Source organism: Sus scrofa, chromosome 10 (assembly GCF_054392235.1).
Source record: "Sus scrofa isolate SSC_HxYL_T2T_F1_AM1 chromosome 10, Sscrofa_HxYL_maternal_Yorkshire_Landrace_v2.0, whole genome shotgun sequence".
Lineage (NCBI taxonomy): Eukaryota > Metazoa > Chordata > Mammalia > Artiodactyla > Suidae > Sus > Sus scrofa.
In genome coordinates this window covers 74,472,831-74,489,338 of record NC_139392.1, presented here as the reverse complement: position 1 = coordinate 74,489,338, position 16,508 = coordinate 74,472,831, and the positions used below count along the sequence as shown (strand labels likewise).

At 47.3% G+C, this 16,508-nt stretch overlaps 1 protein-coding gene across 25 annotated transcripts in view; it reads right to left on the bottom strand.

Annotated features, from left to right (window-relative positions):
* Positions 1–16,508, bottom strand: part of FRMD4A (FERM domain containing 4A) — a 665,655-nt gene that overhangs the window by 240,687 nt on the left and 408,460 nt on the right. For 4 of the 25 annotated variants that reach the window (XR_014817941.1, XM_084980230.1, XM_021064225.2 and 1 more), the window contains exon 1: positions 4,274–4,518. The exons of 17 other annotated variants lie outside the window; for them this stretch is intronic. The gene's annotated coding sequence lies outside the window, so the exon portion shown is untranslated. Of the gene's footprint in view, positions 1–4,273; positions 4,519–5,094; positions 5,533–16,508 lie in introns of those variants that run through there. 4 more of the 25 variants (XR_014817943.1, XM_021064226.2, XM_084980235.1 and 1 more) reach the window with 2 other exon arrangements.

Here is a 16,508-nt window from a genome sequence, read left to right as displayed (position 1 = left end):
GGAGCTACAGCTGTCAGCCTACGCCACAGCCACAGTCACACAGGATCCGAGCTGTGTCTGTGACCTACACCACAGCTCACATCAATGCCATGTCCCCAACCCACCGAGCGAGGGATCGAACCTGCATCCTCCTGGATACGAGTTGGATTCGTTTCCACTGCACCACAATGGGAATTCTTCCCTGGATTCTTTAAGTCTTCGATTTTGCTTTTTGTAGGAAAAATTTAAATAAGCATCTATGTAGCCTACAGCATGACAGAATGATCCTTTCTCTTCTCTTTCTAGAGTCAACTCCTGTTAGGTGACATTCGATATCTACTTTTGGGGGTTCCCGTTGTGGCTCCGTGGGGTAAGAACCTGAGGATACAGGTTCGACCTCTGGGCTCGCTCCGTGGGTTAAGGATTCAGGGTTGCCCCAAGCTGTGGCATAGGTCGAAGATGTGGCTTGGATCTGGCGTTGCTGTGGCTGTGCTATAAGCCTCAGCTGCAGCTCCAATTCAACCCCTAGCCTTCCATAAGCTACAGGTACAGCCCTAAAAAGAAAAAAAGAAATCTACTTTTGTTCCTTTAAGTACCTACTCAGAGAGCAAGGCACAGCAAGGAATCAGAAATGGGCAAGATGGAGAGAAGGAATAAACAATGTCCTGGGGAGCTTAGGAGTCCACGCTCACCCCGTGATGGTCAGTGGTTCCCCATTTGCTTCTTTAGTTCAAGAGGAATGTAGTTTTAAAATTTAGATAGATAGTCTTTAAAAATCCCATGGTGTCTCCCCCTATGAGCTCTCAGAAACCATCTCTAATAGAGATGCTGGAATTTTTCACAATGAATCAATCTAAATAGAGAATTTCTGCTACAAATGTTATGGACATATCAGCTGATATCCAAAAAAAAAAAAAAAAAAAAGATAGGAATGAAAGCTATTGGTGACTTCAGACGTGTCCATTCTGATAGTATGCAGAAAGTGGTTTAGGAGTTTCCATCATGGTTCAGTGGAAAGGAATCTGATTAGCATCCATGATGACACAGATTCAATCCCTGGCCTCACTCGGTGCGTTAAGGATCCAGCATTGCCATGAGCTGTGGTGAAAGCTGCATAGGTGGCTCGGATCTGGCGTTGCTGTGGCTGTGGTGTAGGCCAGCAGCTACAGTTCAGATTCAACCCCTAGCCTGGGAACCTCCATGTACCTAGGATGCGGCCCTAAAAAATACACACACACACACACACACACACACAAAGTGTTTAAACTAACCACATAACCTATTTAATTCTTAGCATGTCTTTCTCATTTCACTTAAATGGAAATCTCCAGAAGCTACATTGCTCCTTTTTTAAAAAAAGAGCCTATTGACATGCAAAAATTTCTAAGAACAAAGCTTGAAATATGAAAGTGCCCTATCATATCTTCTGTCATTCAGTGTGTCAGGCTAAATGCAACTCTTACAAGAGATATGCATACGATGTTGAATAGAACTGTATTTGACTCATACACACACACTAGCATTAATAACTTGAGCATAAGTGGTATTAATACAGTAAAGTCAGTTGTGATTTTCTTTGCAGGAGGTCCCACACAAGCAATATTTACTAAAAAAAACAAAGGTACCTCAACACATGGCATGCCTTGGACTTTTTATCTCATTGCTGCCTCTCCCATCACAAACCCATCACACCTTCTCATCAAGTCATTGAGGTTGACTCCAGAGACCTTTCCTTTAGAACTCTGGCATTCCCACTACGCCGCCGAGCCTTTTTCCACATTCTAGAACCCAAGCAAGGACTGACTCTTGGCTTGTCTTCTGACCTCAGACCATAACTGGGCAATTCCAATAAAACTCAGCACCATCCACACCTGGGATGCAGTTCTCACGGATTATGAAATCAGCAGTTTCCTGAACCTCAAGGGGTTTTGGTTTCCCCCGACAAGATCATGCTAATGGCACTTGCCACCTGCCAGGCTGTCAGGGGACGTGGTAACAACACCTACGAATTACAAAGAGTCCCTATGCCATAAATAACAAGTCTTATTAATAAAATTAGCTCAAGAGAAGTACCACAAAGAATATTAGCAGCAGCGGTGGCAGATCACACTTGGTCAGAATAAAAGGGGGTGGAAGGATTTTCTGACCCTTATTTCAACTAACACTGTTCCCCTTTCACACAAGAAGAGTTTAATCTTTTTTTTTTTTTTTCTAAAAGGTTACTTCTACCTACACAACTCTGCATATCAAGTCTCACTTCTTTCCAAGTTATCTGGAGGCAACATTACATTCATTGGCAGGACAATATAGGGTTGATTTCAAAGCAAGTTCAAATATTGCTTCAATCCAATCAACTGCAGCTATTTAACCTCAAATTTATTTCCTTCAGCACTCACATTCCCGGTGTGCCTGGAATAAACCCGGATTTCATTTGCAGCAGAATGGACCCCTCAGCCAACAGAAGAGGCTCATCCTCTGACCCTCGAGGTAGCAAGAAATGAATACTTTGTGAATCAAAACCAAATTTCTGCTGATCTGAAGGTTTGCTCTTTCAGCCTTGTCCAAGTCAGACTCCAAAGAAAGGGGGCCAAATGCTATCTATGAATGAACCTGGAGCAATTTAAAGATCAGAAACAAAACAATGAAATATGCCCTCCCATGTCCACCCCACCCCAAAACCACACTGCTTTGCTGGACATTTTAAAGATGGCACATGTAGCTAAGTTCTATCACACAGAATAAGTAGATCCTTGCATGCAACTCCTGACTTACTTTCTTCAGTGGTGGTTTCCCTGGATAAAGTCAGAAGTTGGCCCCTGGCTCCCTCTTTGGTGCTTTTCTCAACATCACACCCATGCTTCTGGACAAAGATGAGACTTACAGATGCTGAGATGTTAAGGGGATACGAGCAGCTGTTCAAAACTCACTTAGGTGGGGAGTTCCCATCATGGCGCAGCAGAAACAAATCTTACTAGGAACCATGAAGTTTCGGGTTTGATCCCTGGCCTCGCTCAGTGGGTTAAGGATCTGGCGTTGCCACGAGCTGTGGTGTAGGTCGCAGAGGTGGCTCAGATCTGGCATTGCTGTGGCCGTGGCATAGGCCAGCAGCTGTACCTCCAACTGGAACCTCCATATGCCACAGGTGTCATCCTTACACACACACACACACACACACAACCAAAAAACCCCTCACTCAGGTAAATGCAGATCAAGTCAGCCTGACTAGGTGTCTATACACAGCTGAGTCTACTTCAACATTGAATAATTAATTCAGTGTCCCCACTGATCAGCTGAGATTTAGAAATGTGCTTGTTGGGAGAATCTCTTTCATCAGAGACTGTGAGGATTCAAACTGAAAGAAGCCACAACAGCAGTAGCAACCTCCACTGGGATGTTCCATTCACAGGGGAGAAAGAACCTTCTCCATTCATGGTGGGGTCACAGAGTCCTTTACCGGCATTGGATCGCTTTTCTCAGCAAGCAGAGCTTCCGGGGGACTGGCAAGGCTGCATCATTCAAAAACCCGAGTACGTCTAAGAAGCCACCGCCAGACCTATTATTAGAACAGCCATCCCTTGGAAATTTCGCAGAATTTGCTTGAATCTATGAGCAGTTACTCTGCTAACAAGGTAGCAGAGAAAAGGCACCGGGTTCCTGGTTGCACATCAGCAGCCCACAGAGCTTTCAAAGTACAGGATGGATTCATCTTTTCTCAATGCAACATGCACCCGCGTTTGGGCAGCTGCTTGCAATACAGCAGCACCGCGTTTGGTCATTTTTAAATGATCACGTCCAAGGGGGGGGGGGGGGTCCCTCCTCTCCCCCTCCTTCCGCTGTCTCCCTGCATCAAACTTGCTGCAGCCATTTGGAATGTGAAAGAGCAGTCCATTTTAGCAGTTCCAGGCAGCCGGAGATCTGCAGCCTGCCTCCTGCACCCAAAAAACAGAACTGCCCTGTCACTCCCCAGAAAAACGTTTTTTGTTTTTTTCAAAAAATCCCGCCCAGGTTCGCCCGCAGCAACGTCCTTTCCTTTCTGCCCGGGTGGATCCAGCTAGTGTAGTGAGGACCAGGTGCCAAAGAAAGTGGCTGTGGGGGAGGGGGCAGCAGGAGGGAGTAGTCTGTACCGCACGTGGGGTGTGTACTGGAACAATGTCACATCCACGGCATTAAACGCTCTACGTCCTCAGTAAAGCAGATGTGTCATGTCCCTTTCACTGGCCCAGAAATGGACCCAGAAGTGCTGCATAATCAATCGCCTCCCCGCAATCGCGGCTAGGAAACAAAGACACATTACCTTTTATTTGTGGCGCTTCCCGAAGAGCCGAGGAACTTCAGGTTTGCAGCGGCGGATCCGCCGAAACCGGCGTCCCATGCGCCCCGGGTGCGCAGGCCCGGGGCCTACCCGGCGGCATCCGCGCCCGGCGCCTCCGCCTCCGCCTCCTCCTCTGCCGAGTGGCGCTCGCAGCCGCCCCGCCGGGTCCCGGCGCGCCCCCGCCCCCCTGCTCCCGCCGCCGCTGCCGCTGCCGCCGCCGCCGCCCCGCCGCCCCCGCGGGTCCTCCGTCAGCCCATCTCCAGCTCGCGCGGCTCACGCCGAGCCTGGCCGCGCGCCAGGGCGCACCGCTGCCGGCCCGCCCCTCGCCCGCGCGGGGAGCATCGGGCCGCCGCGCCCGGCCCGCCGCATCCCGGTCGGCCCCGCGCGGCGCCCCCGTGCACTGAGAGCGCGCTCGGGGCGGCAGGAGGCCGGATGATGGGCCGGCTCCCGCGAGTCCAGCGCGGCCTCCCGCGTCTGCCGCGCCCCCCCCGCGCCCCGAGCGCCGCCCGCACCCGGATAACAATGAACGCGCGCCGGCCCGGCGCGGCCCCTGCCTAGCCGGGGAGCCTCCGGTCGCCCCGAGCTGGCCGATCCTCGGGTCCCCTCTCTGCGGCACACGCCGACCTGCACAAAGTTAGGTCCTGATCAGCCGCTAAGCAGCAGAGGCTGTGCGGAGCCAGACCCTTGGGGAGGAAAAGCGGGGATTCCAAAACCTAGTACCCTCCCAGCCCCAAGAAGACCCCCCCCCCCAAACCCTCCGCGGGAGGCCCTCTCCCACCCCGGGAGCCGAAGTAAGAATTTACCTTGGCTGAACTTGGCTGAAGGCGCAGCTCTTATCCCTCGATCTAGTCCAATTTTCTTGTATTAATCTCCCCTCAACTCTTTGGAAATGGAAGTTCCTGTGAGATAACCTAGTCATGGGGCTATTGTCAGGATTCGCAACAATTACTGGGGAAAGGAGACTTCCATTTCCACAGTCTGGGGGAGGAGGACGGCCCGACACGTTCTCTTTCCAAAAAAGAGAAACAAACTGGGAGATGATCCGGACCGAGAACAATAACTCAATTCACATTGTACGTCTAAATGTTTATTGCTACAGGAGCTCAATTTGCCTTAGACACATTTTTTTTCCCCACGAATTGTCAAAACACAGTTGAAGAACTAAAGGGAGAGGCAGACAGGAGCACCCACGTAGGGAAGGTGGAAAAGCCAGCTTGTCTCAGAGGGAAAAATCCTTCTCTAGAACTCACTCATCACTCGAATCCCCAACCTACCTCCATCCCTCCATTCCTCTATCCATCCATCCACTCATCCATTCATCTTCAAGGGAGGAACTGGTTCCCCTTTCATCATAATTGAAGGGACACCCTGGGAAACTGGCACCGTTATTTCCAGGGCACTGGCAGGAGTAAACACTTACAAACTTGATGATAAAAGGGAATCTCATCCTTTCTTCCAACTGATCTTTCCAGACCCAGCCTGTGTACTCTCGAAAGATCTCTGGTGAACGTTGACAGTTCAAGGGGCCTTACAATCAAGAGAAGGGAATCTCTGCCTACAGTTAAGGTTGGAGGACAAAGTGAGCGCCTGTGATAAGGGCTATTCGTCTTATTTCAAGCTGTGGCGATCACATGCTCCTGGCTGGGAGACTTGATGATCTGAATCTGAGTAATGGGAAGGCCAAGGGGAGGTTTCTGTACTTTTGGAGTCCCTGAAGATTGTTCTAATAGGAGGCCTGTGCTTTCATGTTGCAACCGAAGCCTGTCTCCTCCTGTTCTGTGGCCTTTAAGGAGAATATTAGTTCTTTGGGAGCCGATTGTTTCCAGTGCTGATTTGATTGCAACACCTAGCAGGAGGTGATTGAGAAAATATTCAAACCAACATTTCTCCTCTAGTATTAGTTGGCTGGCATCCTTAGAAGAGTCCTTGGGTGCCGTCTGTCCCCACCTGCTGCCTTTCCACCTTGGCCATGTCAATTCTCAGTATGCCCTGAACTGAAGCTGACCCAGTGGCAAAGGCTCTTTCCAGGTTCCCTCTCTTACTAAACAGCACCCCTCTTCTCCCCACAGGGCTAGAGGGAATCTTTCCTTTCTTTTACTCATACTTCCTTGTCAAGATATCACCAAGCCTGTCCTCACAAACAGCTCTGGAAGGTTCTTTGAGAGCACACCCTAGTCTGACTCGTTCCAGGAGTGCCCGGTGCCACTTGGTTTATCTTTGGTGTGGGAGTAACCTCTGCCCCCAGCCTCAGTCGGTACATACCACCTTTCACAGGGATGTGTCTATAGCAGCCTCCTGACTGGACCCCAGTTGGGTCTCTCAAGCATGTTCTCCATGCCATCATCCTCCTAAAACCCACAGCTGATCACAGAACCTCTTTGCTGAAGCCCACTTGGGTTTCCTTGGCTCGTAGGAATCAAGTCCACGCTTCTTCAGGTGGTTGGAATGTCCTTACACAGACTCTCCTTATCCATTCAGCCTTGTCTGTTGCCACCAGATACCCACTGTCACTCTCCCCTTTCAGTTCCTTAGCCCTATTTCAGGGTCCCTAAGCTCCTGGTCCTCACTTGCCCTCTTGTCCCCCAGCAGCCAGTGACCGTAAAAGCAACTCACAGCACTGCGTACAACCATCCAGGCTTGGCTCAGTGGGTAACAAACCCAACTAGTATTCATGAGGATGCAGGTTCAATCCCTGGCCTCATTCAGTGGGTTAAGGATCCTGCACTGCCGTAAGCTGCAGTGTAGGTGACAGAGGCAACTCGGATCTGGCGTTGCTGCAGCTGTGGCGTAGGCCTGCAGCTGCAGCACCAATTCGACCCCTAGCCTGGGAACTGCCATATGCCGCAGGTGTGGCCCTAAAAAGAAAAAAAAACAAAAAAACAAAAAAACAGTTGATCCTGACAAGCATCCAGGCATCCTCCCACCTTCATCACGTGTCATTCTCCATGTCCCTTGAGTGCTTTGCCGCCCAGGCCACTTTCCTGCCTGAGAATGGCTTTCCTTCTCTCGGCTTTTGCAAGTGTCCAACGCTCACCCACCTGCCCATCCAGCCCCATGCTTTGTACAGCTGGCTCCTAGCCATCCTTCAGATTTTAGCACCAGTGCTGCCTCCTAGATGACCTTGCCCGATCAGCACATGGGGAGTGGCCTCCCCAGCTGCTCTTTGTATCATTAGCCTGTTTATTTCCTACTTAACACTTAACTACCGTCGTGTTCACAGCTGCGTGTTAAAGGCACAGACTGCCGTCCGGCTTCCAGAGCTTAGCCCTTGCCTCAGCCACCTGCTAGCTGTGCAACCTTGGGCAAGTGTTTTAACCTCTCCGTGCCTCAGTTTTCTCATCTATGAAATGGGGATAATTATACCGCCTACCTCATAGGGTTGTTAGAAGGGTTACATGAATCATGTGTGAGACACTTAGAACAGGACCCAGGGATGTAAGTGTAGACACGTGAGGGCCTTTATGTATTTTCTTCTCACTCTGTCCCATGGCCTGGTCTAATCCCTGACATAGGCCCTTGTTGCTCCCTAAGCCTTTTATGTTTGGAGCCCAAACTGAGACTAGATAAACATTTAGGGAAGAAAAATGATATTGGAAGAATTTAAGGACTGAGAGGTAAGACTTGATACATGAGATAAAAATTCAAAATTAAATTATCTGGAAGTTAATGAAAGTAGGAAGGAAATATATTCTCTGTTTCCCCAGCAGTGATCCTTGGAGTTGATGGATGCCAAATGTTGCCAGTCAGAATTCTGTAACGGTCTGTTTTCTGTGGAAAAGCCCATCACGCCACTGACAGTTCAGGCCATTACTTGCAAAGACATAAAGAATCAAAGGCTCTTTGCAAAGTGTTGGTCCATCGGCCAGCCCTAACATGCAGTTGTGATGAAAGGATAGAGTGGGTTTCCATTTTCAGCTCCAGTGTGAGCCACTTTGTGAAGACTCTAACCGAAAAAAGAAACGTGGCAGGCTGGTTTCTGGACATGTGCCTTTGTGTTTTGCTTTCATGGCTGGGGAAGATTCCAAAAGAAGGAGAGATACTTTTCCTTTGGTGCTTCCAGGGGGTAGGCAGGAATTGTGAGACCTGATTGCATGGGGCTTCTCACACAAAGTTAGGGAGTTTTGTGTTGAAAGAAGGCAGCATCTCCAAGACAGGAGAGGGGCTCTGAAGCTGGGAAATGGGGGATGGAGGAGGGGATGGAGAAAGGCAGAAGCACCCCCAGAGGGAGGAGAGGGGCAGAAGCATCCCCAGAAGGAGAGGAGTGCCATCTGCAATTGGAGAGACCCCCTTCTCTGTGTCTACACAGTGCCTCCAGAGGGCGCTAGTCATCTGCTGGGGCAGCCAGAGGACCCTGAATGGAGGGTACCCTATTCTGAGGCGTGTCTTAGGCAAAGGATCTTGGGGGTCCGCCAGGAGGGATGGAGTCTTTGGCTTTAAAATGGATCTCAAGTTCTTGGGTACTTGAGCATTTCAGAGCAATGATGCTGAACTGATGACAAGAGACTGTTTTCTGGAGTGCCCTTTGTGGCTCAACGGAAACAAACCCGAAGGGTGTAGTTTCTGCAGCTTGGATCCCCCGTTGCTATGGCTGTGGCGCAGGCTGGCAGCTGCAGCTCTGATTCAGCCCCTAGTCTGGGAACTTCCATATGCCGCATGCATGGCCCTAAAAAGCAAAAACAAAAAACAAAACAAAAAACCAAAAAATCCCAAAAAACCAGTGAGCTAGGGGAGAGGAAAGGATGAGTGGATTCCTGCCACCTTGATGAGTGAAAACATAGATTTAATTAGGCTTAGAGGAGTAATTGAATGTGTGGTTTTTTTTACACTGAAAGTTGCAGAACAAAAATTACCCCCACTTCACTAATAGAAAGTGTCCAGTTCTTAACTCTGGGATCTGAAGTCACAGCTTTCCTCACAAGCTTGGGGCAGTTCATGGGGCAGTTAGGAGAAGATGTTCTTAGCCAGAGAACTACTGCTGGTGACAAAGACGATACCCACTCATTTCTTTGTTCACCTGCCCACTGAGGACAGACACCAGTGTGGAGTGGATCTGAGTCTGGGCTGTTCATCCTTTCCTAGGGGCCAGTAACATTGAAAAGCCATGGTCTCCTGCTCTGAAGGCACCGTATCACCTTGAACAAGTCCTTTTTTTTTTTTTTTTTTTGTGGCCGAGCCTGTGGCATGTGGAAGTTCCCAGGCCAGGGGGTCCAACGCGTGCCATAGCAGTGCCCTGAGCCACGGCAGTGCCAATGCTGGCTCCTTAACCCATTGAGCCACCAGGGAACTCCCTTTAAGTCTCTTAATTTTTTTGTGTCCATTTCTTCGTCTTTAAAACTGGCCTGACAGTCATCTCTCTCTCTCCAGCCTTATGAAGACTATGGATTCAACATACATTAACTATTTTCAAAACTGATCACAAGTGATGGCTAATATTACTATGAATACTTAATTCTCTGCCAATCACAGTGTTAAGAACTTTCCAAACATTCATTAATTCGACCATCACGAGATTCCCACGAGGTGGAAATTATTTTTGTTCTTCTTCTGCAGAGGAGGGACCTGGAGTTTAAAAAGGTTTAGGGACATGCTGAGGGGACTCTGTTAATCAGATTTGAACCCAGACTCATCCTTTTGTGACCCTGAGCTCTTACTACCACGTACTAATACAAATGAACTATATTGGCAATTACAGTGAGCAGGGGCCACACGCTTACTTCGGATACATCACTAATGCCAGGGTGAGTCACAGTTGGAGTGGGATGACATCTGGGAAGTGACAGGATGTTGCATTGTTACATCAGTGCCTAACCTGCACCAAATGGACATTGATTTACGTTCCACCCCTATGTTTCTGGAGAAGAGCCCTGGCATCTTTTCCTTCTATGCTTTCATCAGATTTTGAAGATGGAGCAAGAGCCCTGGGTGGGGGGGGCAGGTTAAAGGGCTTGATGGCTTTTAAGTGAACCCTTTTATATTTTTATACCCGATCCTATTTTCTCCTTACTCCCAGGTCAATTAAAGGCCAATTCAGAGCCACTTCAATCCAAAAGAAAGAATTCCATCGCCTCTCCTGGCCAGACAGCAAATACTTAAAGACCATGGTCCCCAGGGTATATGAAGACATCATCTAATAGCTGTGTTTTATTTCGTTATTTTTTAAAAATAGCAGTGTCATTTAAAAAATAGCTATGCTTTATAATCTCGTTATGTTCTCATTACATTAGATTGTTGCTTATTATTTTTTCCCTGGTTGGGAAGCATGGTTCAGACTGCCTTCAACTCAGGGCAGCAAAAACCCAGGGCAGGTCTTTGTGAAACACAGACAAGAATCAATCAAAACATCACAAGCTAATTAATGTAATTTGGAGCCCCTGGGAGCAGCTATATTACAGCGAGTACCATACTATAAAATTGGTTTACATTAGACGTACATTCAAGGACATAGGTTAATTCTCTCACCAAACCCTTTCTGTTTATTTGCTTTGAAAAGTACATTACCAATAGTTAAGACTTACTTGCCACTTACCAGGTACCAGAATCCGATTATATGCTTTATATGCAATGACACATTTAATTTTCTCAACAATCCTGTGAGGTTGGTGCTCTTATTAACCCCATTTGGAGGGAAGGGAATAAGGCAGAGAGGAGTTTTTTAAGCCACCTCAGGTCCTACAGATGACAAGTAGGCAACAGCTGATCATCAAACTCGGGTGGCTTGCATTCAGAGTAGACCCTCACCTCACGTTCCATGGTCAGTTATGTGGAGGAACTGCATCCCTTGTCACCTAGTGCAGTGTCTACAGTGTCTGTCACCTGGAACTCCAGACTTGTTACTTATTCATGGCCCCATCACCTCCTTATGAAAGGGATTGAAGACAGAAACATTTGTGAAATTGAACGGAAAAATGTTTTCAGCACGTATTCCTTTTTCAATTGGGATTTTCGTTTTTTGGTCTTTTTGTCTTTTTAGGGCTGCACTGGCAGCATGTGGAGGTGCCCAAGCCAGGGGTCCAATTGGAGCTGTAGCTGCGGGCCTACGCCAGAGCCACAGCAGCTCAGGATCCGAGCCCCATCTGCAACCAACACCACAGCTCACGGCAACGCTGGATCCTTAACCCATTGAGCGGGGCCAGAGATGGAACCCGAGTCCTCATGGATGCCCGTCAGGTTTGTAAACTGCTGAGCCACGATGGGAACTCCAGTTGGGACTTTCTAATAGAGTGAAGCTTTATATGCAGCTGACATCAATCACTCAATTTCTCAAGCAAGCAATAAGGATGTAATGGAACCACCAGCCAGTGAGGAAGGACAGGACCTAGGATTTTGGAGAACAGAGACCCCTGTGCCTCAGGGAGAAAAGTCAGTTTCCTGAAGTTGAAGATGGGGGCTGGAAACTGTCCTCGAGGGGTGACTCGTGATGTGATGACTTTTTCTGCCACCAGATAAAAATCAGAGCCACCCCCAATTATAATGCCAAAGAATTCACTATCACTCACATTACAAATAAAGTGAGCTCAGTGCAACCAATCTCTGGGGTTCTGACTCAAATAGAAAGTTAGTTAGGCTGTGGTGTTGAGATGGCGATTGGATATGCAAGATTAGACTCAGAAAGAGCCATCTGGAGTTCCTGATATGGCGCAATGGTATCAGTGGCATCTCTGGACTGCTGGGTCACAGGTTTGATCCCTGCCGGGCACTGTGGGTTATATGATCTGGCGTAGGTTGCAACTGGGCTGTGATCTGCTCCTTGGCCTGAGAACTCCATAAGCCTCGGGATGGCCAAAAAAAAGAGATATATATATATATACACACACACACATATATATGTATATGTATATATATATATAAAGAGCTATCTTGGTGGAAAAGAAAAAAACATTGGTGATGTCTGAAGATAGAGAGCTTTTAAATTTGTGGCAATGGATATGACTGACCAGGAAAGATACTGTAGGGGGAAGAGAGGGTTCAGGACCCAGCTTTCAGGCACTGTTCTCAGATTTAAGGCAGCATCAGGGGTGCCTGGAAGGCTTGTCAATACAGATCACTGGGTCTCATCTCCCCCCGACCACTCCCTCCCCTGAAAGTTTCTGATTTATAGGTCTGGGTTGGGGGTGTAAGAATCTGCATTTCTAATAAGTGCCCAGATGTTGCTACTGCTCATTCCTGTGCACCACTGTCCCATCACTGTGGTCTTTGCTCTGCTCCAGATGTGTCCTGGCTTCACTGCTGTTGTCCTCAGGCTCAGACTCCCTCCAGCCCAGGGTCTTTGTGTTTCCCTCTGCCTGGAATGCACCTCCCCAGATATCAGCCCAGGCAAGGTCCCTGCTTAAATGCCACCTTCTTAGAGAGATCTTTCTGGGTTTTTTTTTGTTTGTTTGTTTGTTTTTTAAGTAGAGATATATCAAAGCAACTTTTTTGTTTGTTTTGTTTTTGTATTTGTTTTTTAGGACCATACCTGGGGCATATGGAAGTTAGTTCCCAGGGTAGGAGTCGGATTGGAGCTGCAGCTGCTGGCCTACACCACGGCCACACCAACATGGGATCCGAGCCTGTCTGCGACCTACACCGCAGCTCATGGCAATGCAGGTTCCTTAACGCACTGAGCAAGGCCAGGGATCGAACCCACATCCTCAGGTTTGTAACCCACTGAGCCGCCATGGGAACTCAAAAGTAAGTTTTCTTTATTTTTCAGAGACATCACTCAATTCTTCAAGTGCCAAACTTGTAATGATCTATGACAATCTTTTGTAAAAACAGCAACCCTTCCCACTGGCCCTCCTGTCCTTCTTTCTCATCCCTTCCCTGGCTTATTTTTCTCTTTTGCCCTTATCACCTTCTAACAGACTATACAATGTATTTACTCATGTGCTTTGCTCATTATCTGTACTTCCCAGAAGAGCAGGGATTTATGTCTGTTGTCTGTTTTGTTTTTTGCTGACTCTCTTGAGCCTAGGACAGTCCCTGGCACACAGCAAACGTTCAATAAATATTCACTAAAGGATGAAATAAATGAAGGAATAAATATTCTTGCCTGTAGAATTGTGCTTTTAAACATTTTTTAAAAAATTCTTTTTAAGGCCACACCCATGGCATCTGGAAGTTCCCAGGCTAGGGGCTGAATCAGAGCTGCAGCTTCCAGCCTACACCACAGCTCACAGCAACACCCGATCCTTAACCCACTGATTGAGGCCAGGGATCAACCCATGTCCTCATGGATGCTAGTCAACTTCGTTAACCACTGAGCCACGATGGGAACTCCTGCTTTTCAGATTTTAATTCTTGGAGCATGATAATGTGAGAAAAACAATGTGTACATGTAAAACAAAACAAAACAAAAGAATTTAATTCTGATGGAAACCCTTCACAACTGGTTGCCTTCCTATCAAAAATGAAATATGATCATGTTGTTCCATTCTTTAAACCCCCCCCCCCCAAAAAAAAACCCTCTCTTGTATCCGGGATAAAGCCAAAGATCCTCAGATATATTCATCAGTAGCCACTGGTGGGGGCTGGGACATGGGAGGGAACAGAATCCGAAGTGGTCCCCGACCTGTTGCCTACATCTGTCAACTCTCTCCTGCTCTAAGACAGCCCGTGCACATCTCTGCTGTTTGCAGCACTTTCTATTTTTTTCTTTCTTTTTTTTTAATTTATTTTTTATTGTTATTTCCCCAACACACTTTTTTTTTCCCACTGTACAGCATGGGGACCCAGTTACACATACAAGTGTACATAATTTTTTCTCCCATTGTCATGCTGTGTTGTAAGTATCTAGACATAGTTCTCAGTGCAACACAGCAGGATGTCATTGCAAATCTATTCCATGAGCAGTAGTTTGCATCCGTTGACCCCAAGCTCCCAATCCCTCCCTGCAGCACTTTAGGGTAACCATTTCTGCACTTGTCTGTATGCCTCACTCAGGGTTTCCTCAAAGGGAGGACTCACGGCAGCGCTTTGTTGTGTTTTTCATTAGTCAAAGTCCTCACAGTTTGTTCATCTGTAAACTGTGTATTTCATCTTGCTTTATCACTTCCTTTTGGCCAAGCATTGTGATCATTAGCCAATAGATTTTTAGAGTGAAATCCATCCAGCTAATAAAAAACAAAGAAGCGTCTGTGATGGTCGGAAACAGCACTGGATGGATGTTTATATGCAATTCCATACAATTGTTTTAATGAAGGCGGCCTAAATTATAGTCGATCTGAAGCAATAAAGGAGCTAGGGCTGGACAAGTGATGCATGCACTGCCAGTCGTATGGAATATACCTGCACTGCTTTCTGAAGATTTCGAAAAGTGTGTGTGGAGGCCTGACAAAGACATTTAATAACCCAGCAGGTGTATTTTCTATCTTGACATAGAGGTCTCTCCATCTCCCCTTTTGTCTCTAGTTAGTAAATTCTGAATTGTTTTGATGTTGGCTCTGGTTTATATTTTATGTTTTATGATCTTCTCCAAGAGGGTCTTGGGAAGATCTTTGCAGGTCTTTTCTTGGATGTCACCGCCTTTTTCGATGTCTCAAAAATTCCAAACAAAGCAAATAAACACTGTGGTCTGAATAGCGGATCCTGGGAGTTCCCTTTGTGGCTCAGCAGTTAAGGAACCTGACTAGGATCCATGAGGATGCAGGTTCAATCTATGGACTCGCTCAGTGGGTCGGGGATCCGGCGTTGCTGTAGTGTAGGTTACAGATGCAACTCAGATCTGGCACTGCTGTGGCTGTGGCGTAGGCCAGCAGCTGTAGCTCCAATTCAACCCCCAGCCTGGGAACTTCCATATACCTTGAGTGTGGCCCTAAAAACCATCAATCAATCAATCAATCAATCAAACAATCAATGAATAGGTGATCCTAAGCAGAGGTGAGGATGCTTGGGGACAATTTTGGTCTTGAGTTTTCAATAGAAGATGGGACAGAAAATAGAGAGAAAGGAAAATATCTTTAGAATGTGCAAAGAATGCCTCCTGTGCTTTTTTTTTTTTTTTTTTTTTTTTTTTTTGTCTTTTTGCCTTTTCTAGGGCTGCTGCCACGGCATATGGAGATTCCCAGGCTAGGGGTCTAATCAGAGCTATAGCCACTGGCCTATGCCAGAGCCATAGCAACGCAGGATTTGAGCCACGTCTGCAACCTATACCGCAGCTCATGGCAACGCCGGATCCTTAACCCACTGAGCAAGGCCAGGGATAGAACCCGCAACCTCATGGTTCCTAGTCGGATTCATTAACCACTGCACCATGACGGGAACTCCTCCTGTGCTCTTTAAAAAGAAAATTCCCTCGGAAATGGGTACAACCTAAACTGGCATCTAATAATGATTAATAATAATAATTATGACAATAATAATGGCTATTATTTATTGTGTGGCACCAGGCACATTATGTGAATCATCTAAGTCTTGCAGCAACACTGCACAGTAGGTATTACTAATTTCCATTGTAGAGATCCAGAAATTGAGGCTAAGAAATGTTAAGTAACTTGCTACAAGTCCACACCCAGAAAGAGGCAGATTTGAATCCGAGTCTATACTCAGCTCCTCAAAATGTGTTCTTTCCACTGAGGCTTAACTTTTTTTTTTTTTTTTTTTTTTTTTTTAATGTCTGCACCCAAGGCATATGAAAGTTCCCGGGGCCAGGGATGGAATCCAAGCTACAGCTATGACCTATGCTGCAACGGTGGCAACACCAGATCCTTAACCCACTGTATTGGGCTGGGGATCAAACTGGAACCTTGGCAGGGACCCAAGGTGCTGCTGCAGTCAGATTCTTTTTTTTTTTTTTTTTTTGGGCCACACCCGCAGCATATGGAGGTTCCCAGGCTAGGGGTCCAATCGGAGCTACAGCCATTGGCCTATGCCACAGCCACAGCAATGCCAGAACCCAGCCGAGTCTGCGACCTACACCACAGCTCATGGCAACACCAGATCCTTAAATCACTAAGCGAGGACAGGGATTGAACGGGCAATCTCATGGTTCCTAGTCAGATTCGTTTCCACCGCACCACGACAGGAACTCCTGCAGTCAGATTCTTAACCCACTGTGCCACAGCGGGAACTCCCTGCGGCTTAACTTTGAGCAAAAGCAGAAGTTGGTGGATCAAGGGCTCACAGTGAGAAGTCTCAGAGTTGGTTTCTGGTGGAACGGATGGAGGGGGAGGGAGTTCCTGGAAGCAATGGAAAACAGGAAACACCAAAGAGAATAGGCATCGAGGTGATGTGTTTGCTG